Raw genomic sequence first — 6,198 nt, 5'->3', positions numbered from 1 at the left:
ATATTTTTAATTTAGTTTATAAAAATTATCAGCATGTGATTAATTTTTTAATTTATAAAATTAATAGGTCTGGACCGGCCGCTATTTAGTAATCTATAATAATAATAATAATAAAAGGCAATGTTTCCTTGAAAGAATATCTCGCTTTTATTATATGGTTTATTATGCGTCACTGGAGATGTCCGCAAACCAACATACCATATTGGATTATTATAATTCTACTAGGAGTCTTAAATAAAACTATAACATAGTACCATAAATAAATAAATTGCCGGTTATATAGATGTCTTCAACTCTTTAAGAGCACGGGCTTGTTTGTTCTCCTTTCTGTATTGTTTTCTCAAGGCAGTGCTGCATAGGGGTGAAGGATTGGATCGCTGAGTATCCAACAACAGAGTGGCTCTTCATACACATGATAGAATAGGCTTGTAGAGATTTTTAAGTTGGAACGAGTGGATTCATGTGGTTTTTGGGCAGACTGGTGGCAGAAATCTCAATTTTGAGGCCTTCTTCCCGCTATTTCATATAAAAAAACGATTTTGAGGGAAAAAGATGGTTTTATTTTCTGCCTCCTCCTGTATTCTGCCATTGCCGTCTATGACAGAGAAAAAATTCTATCTTTATGCTAAACATTGCCTGTTTCTTATGATTCTGTTTAAATATAGTTCGCTATGCTTGTGGTTGCGCTAAAAGGATATAAAGGATACCCACTATGAACATATAGGCCCGTAAAAGTGGGCTTTTCCAAAGGAAAAGATTTATTATTGGGTTCTTGTTTGATGAATCTACATGTTTTTACGTGCATATATGCTATTCTGTCACTGCTTTTAGGTGGGTTTCTTCCCTTTCTCCTTAGGTTGTTCTCATACTTCTTTATCTGGATAGAAAGTTGCTCCTTCAAATCTTAAGGTTACAGAGTTTCACAGTTATTTATAACATAGCTTTGGAAAAGAACAGGATAAGCCATGTAACTATGTGAAGCATAATAAATTGTAAATTTTTATTCTTCTTCCTCCTTTTTATTGTCTCTATTTCCCACTCTTCTTGTTCTTCTTCTTCTTGGATTGGTTGTGGTGGTTGTGGTGTTATGTTTCTGTCTTTTAGATAAATAGCTTATTGCTCTGTCAGATCTGTTACTTTCCAGAGTTAGCACAGTCTGGATTTTTTATATTTAATGTTATCACTACTGCTTTCACAGAAAATTTGCTTGACTTATTTTTTGTCACATAAGCTTGTTAAGCTCTGCTCTGAAAAAATATTTATAATTTCAGCAATCCATGTATTTCTGTTGTTTTATGTAACAACTGTTGTTGCTTTCAAATTTGTCTGGAAAGAATGTTCACTTACTCTCTTCTTAATCTTCTCTTCCTTTTGTTTGGTATTTGAAGAGACAAGCAATCAACAATGGACGTCACCGAAAATACCAAAATTTTATTCAGCCGAATCCAAGATCTCGAGCCGGGGAATGCCACCAAGATCATCGGCTACCTTCTTTTGAAGCATAGCCATCAAGAAATCATGGAGTATGCCTGTGGAACTGATATGAAGATTCTTGGTCTGATCAATGAAGCCAAAGCTTATCTCTTATCATCTTCGAAGCCCAACACTTTGAAGCCTATGCATGCTGTTCCTGATCAGCCAATCGAACCACCTGTCAACAATTTTGACCTTCTGCCTCCATATGCTGACTTTATTGGAGACTTCCATCGCCATGGAGAGTTTATCAGCTTTAGTGAACAGTTAAATGCTGCAAACCTCTTGGGGCTCAATTCATCCGGCAATGATCACTACCCGGAGGCAGCACCAGGTGGAGGTTTGCAAGAATTCTCTGTCAAGCCTTGTCATTTTTTAAATATGGGTTACTGTGAGAATGGTACGAGCTGTAGGTTCTCTCTTGGTCAGATCATGTCTGATGGATTATCCTGTAACCATATTGCTAATATTAATGAGTTAAGTAATCAAGACCAGGCCATTCAGCCTGGGTCACTGGAGGAGTTAGAAATGGAGATCATGGAGCTCTTAAAATCAAGGATGGGGTTGCCTGTTTCTTTAGCCGCATTACCCATATTGTATCTTCAAAACTATGGGAAGTTGCTTCAGCCTGAGGTGTACCTTAGCGACAGCCAGCGGCATGTGAATGCTAGTTTCAGCTTGATACGGTTGCTTGCCCAACTGAAAAGTATTCGGCTTACAGATAGGTACTTCTTTGCTGTTCATGATTGTTTCTTAGTACTTCTGCATGTGTGAGGTATTATTTACTTCTTAGTATTTCTGCATTTGTGAGATATTATTTTCTTCGGCTTTGGCTGTCTTTGGGCTTCAGTGGGCCCTAGCCATTTTGAGCCTCACGGTTTTAACTTTTAAAAAATATTTCAAGAGAGAAAAAAAGTTTCATTCCATATAAGTCAGAGACTTCCTTGACTATTCCTTGACTAACAACCGATATGGAATTAAAAGTGCCCTCCTCCTGCAACAAATCCTGTCTAGATAAATGATGTTCCACTTCAATTCTTATGGACGAGAAACCTATATCTTAGTCAAACACAGTATAACTTTTTCACCTTTTTTTTTTTGCCTTTTCAAATCTCCATTAATAGTGGTCATAATTTAGTTGCAGACCATATGGAGAGCTTGCAGTGGCACTAGCGGAAGAGGCTCCACATTACTTGGAGTACAGGAATGAAGGAAGTGATCTAGGAGAATCACTCGGCATGATTTATATTACTTTCCGAGCTGAAAGCAAATTCACTAATGAAGATGTTGTAAACTACTTCAGGTATTCTCCTCCTCTTCTTCTTGAAAAGGTTTAAATAATGAAACAAGTTTGCCGAGTTTTAGTGTACTACCTTTTCTCTGTGATCAGCAAGTATGGTCCGGTTCGTGGTGTGCAAATACCACGACGAGAGAAACGAATGTTTGGTTTTGTGAGCTTCTACCACCCGGAAACTGCACAACTTATTTTAGCAATGGGACAACCTCATTTGATTTGTGGATACTGGGTTCTGGCTTAAGCCCTATGTAGAAAAATCAAAGCTTACTGACAGGTCAGTATCCATGATCACTCTACTTGATTTGCCTCTACTTTCGTGATAATACCATTCTTTAATGGAAGAACAACCCACTTTTGTTTGATTAGCATTGTATCAAGGTTAGTCTATCTTCTATTCCTTATTCTGGTTTTTATTGGTCAGCATTTTTTTTTCCTTCAATCTTCCATTACTAATTAAAGGAAATAGGTCATCAATGTCATCTTTGTCCACCATGCTGTCCAAGTTCCCAACTATAAGATGTCTACAGAAGCATATGTAGACCTAGTTAACTCGGAATAACAGGGCAAACTCAAAATATATTCAAGTGAACCCACAGCTACGATGAGCGCAGAAATGTAGGCAAGCCCACTGATCTATTAGTATGGCCACTAGTTGTTTGAAGTGATTCTCTTGGGAAAGTTTCATGAGATTCACATGGTGAAAAGCCATGCATGGTGACTAAACATCCTGGGATTTGCTACAGTTGAGTGACAACTTGAAACCCAGTCACTGTAAAGTGCCCATGGTAGGCCAGCATCACATAAATTTTTAATTTTTTATATCAAACCTGTAAATAAGCCCTTGAGATGCATTAGTAGTATGTTCTTCACCATGTCCATAAATCATCACGTGTCTTCTGCATTACAAGGATGACATCTGAGTACTGCCTGCAGCCTCACCATCTTGCATTCCTGGAATCTGGTAGAATCTTCTTAGCATCATATGTTGCTAGTGTATGTTTGTGTTTGTACTTCTAATTGAGCCACAGGCTTTCATGTGATACGTATAATGTACATCCATTGTAATTGGTGATTCTGAAACTTCAAATTCTATGTCATCTATAATTTGGCAGAACAATGCATTTATTTTTTTAAGGATGTATTTCAGGTTTTTATTAAATCATTAATTTTGAACATTTTCTATAATGTCGTGAGTTGCGCAGAAGGATGATTCTTCTTTTGATTATATGTCAGATTGTTAGCATTCAATTCAGGTTTTGATTACTGGGAAACAAATACTTATAATGTTTTCTGAAGCATGTGGTGTTGTCATGAAAACAATAGTCACCTTTGGGAGTTAGGGTTGTAAATCTAACCATACCTATTTTCCCCATTTCTAATTTTCTATTTGATGATTTGGATTTCTCTTTTTCTTTTCTTTTCTTTTCTTTTGGCAGAATGCATGCTGAAAAAATGGGGCTTCCAGGATCTTACCAATTTCTTGAAATGCATCCGGATATTAATGCAGGTGAGTAGGATTCGCATATTTGGCCATAATTGCTATCTTTATAGATTTGATAATCCCTTCTTTCTTTCTGTATTTATCCTTTTTTTTTGTTTTGTTTTTTTGGGGGAGATGGGATTCAAGCCCACGAGTAGCTCTAAAATATGAATAAATTCTCCACCTCTTTCAGTGTCAAGGGTTTGTCATGATTCAAGTCCTTTAAAAAGGCAACTGATTGAAGAGCATGAATATGCAATTGAACTTGAGAGAAGACGCCTCCTTAACCTGCAGCCTCTCCCTGAGCTTCCAATGCCACAGTCCGATGGTTGTTATAGGATTGTTGAACAAAACATTCCAGAAGGTTGAAGCCAAAAAAGAAAAAGATTTGTTTATTTCTCAAAAATAAAATTCGGCTTTCTTAAAAGTTTTTACAGTCTCTCCATCAAACACTTTTTCATGTAATGATCATGTAGATCATTTTCTTCATTGGCAGTTTATGTTCGAAAGAAAGGCTCTGCAAGACAGACAGGCATCAACTACGGTGAGCAAGATAGGTGAGCAAATAGAGTAGATAATAAGTTTAAGGATGATATATAAATATCTCAATAATTTCCCCTTGATTCTCCCATCAAATTGGGATTCTTTGCCATTTCTTTTCCTTTTATTCTGATAATCTGTTTTTAGATTTGGACCATGAAAAGGGTTTAGAAAATGTATTGTTGTCAGTTGGGAACATTATTTATGGTGACTCATATCAACTTTGTTTGGACTTGCTCTGAGCTATAATGTGTATATCCCTCTTGCATTCCACAGTGGGATACTTTATTGCATTGTTTTATTGAATTGTTTGAAATCAGGGAGGCATCATTCGACAACCAAATTTAATGATCCTAATTGTTTCCTACATTTGTAGCTGATGCATCTTGCTCTTCCCCTTTATATTTTACTGAGGCACCTCTTTAACTTTACAAACCAGATCTTGCTGCTATCATGTGGTAGTACACTATATAAAATCAGCACCGTTTCTCTTAAGTTTACATTGCACTTATATTCTTCTTTGCAGTGGCCATATCGAGCTTGCAGATGCATTACATTGTATAGGAAGCAGCATATTCAGTGCTTTATAGACAAACAACAGCATGGATGGTACATTGCAGAGGAAGAATATTGTATACCAGACTGTTTCAAATTGATCCAGAATTTTTTTTTCTTTTTCTCTTTCCCTCTCTTGACCATTGAAAGGATCCTGGACAAGTTCTATATACCCATCAACCACTGCGGCAGGAGTTTCCTCCACTTGATGCTTGTGAAGAAAGCATCAAAGATGATACGAAAGATCTAAGGAAAGTCACCTAGTTAGTATACCACAAATAATCTAGTGAACTCTATTGGAAAGGAGTAATCTGTGAATATAAATAGTTCAAAGATCAGATAGAAGTTGTTCAATCACTTTTACGTATACGAAATTTATTTCACTAAAGATGTAGAATATCATGATCTAGTTCTATATGTAAGCAGAGATGTTTTCTTATTTTATAAATCAGGTGTTGATTGAAGATTTGACTTTTGAATTGGTCATTTTCGATGTCATACTTGTTTTGTTGATCTCTTTGGCTAAAGCAGTGGAGAACCCTATCATTGTTGTGAGCTGCTGCCAACAGTTAATATTTCTGTGAACTTTGTTTTGCATTATTATATTTGCTCCTTAATGTGTACTCCATGCATGTCATGTCTTTCAGTATCCAATTCTTATTGACGTTTGTGTACTTGTCTTTATGTTTTCCTTGTGTCTGTGTATATTATTTGATGCGTAATGTTGCTCTGATTCCAACTTTATTGCATGATTCTTTCAAAAATTCTTTCAGTTAATCAGAGGGCATGTGGTTGGCCAGAGTGTTAATTTATGCCTGAAAAGCATGAAAACATCTTAAACATTCTTTTTCCA

At 36.4% G+C, this 6,198-nt stretch overlaps 1 pseudogene; it reads left to right on the top strand.

Annotated features, from left to right (window-relative positions):
• The first annotated feature begins 1,404 nt into the window (after positions 1-1,404).
• Positions 1,405-5,380, top strand: LOC140853597 (zinc finger CCCH domain-containing protein 18-like; annotated as a pseudogene).
• The last annotated feature ends 818 nt before the right edge of the window (positions 5,381-6,198 follow it).

Source organism: Elaeis guineensis, chromosome 14 (genome assembly GCF_000442705.2).
Source record: "Elaeis guineensis isolate ETL-2024a chromosome 14, EG11, whole genome shotgun sequence".
Classification (NCBI taxonomy): Eukaryota; Viridiplantae; Streptophyta; class Magnoliopsida; order Arecales; family Arecaceae; genus Elaeis; species Elaeis guineensis.
The sequence above is the reverse complement of the archived record's forward strand: the minus strand, read 5'-3'. Positions and strand labels throughout refer to the sequence as shown.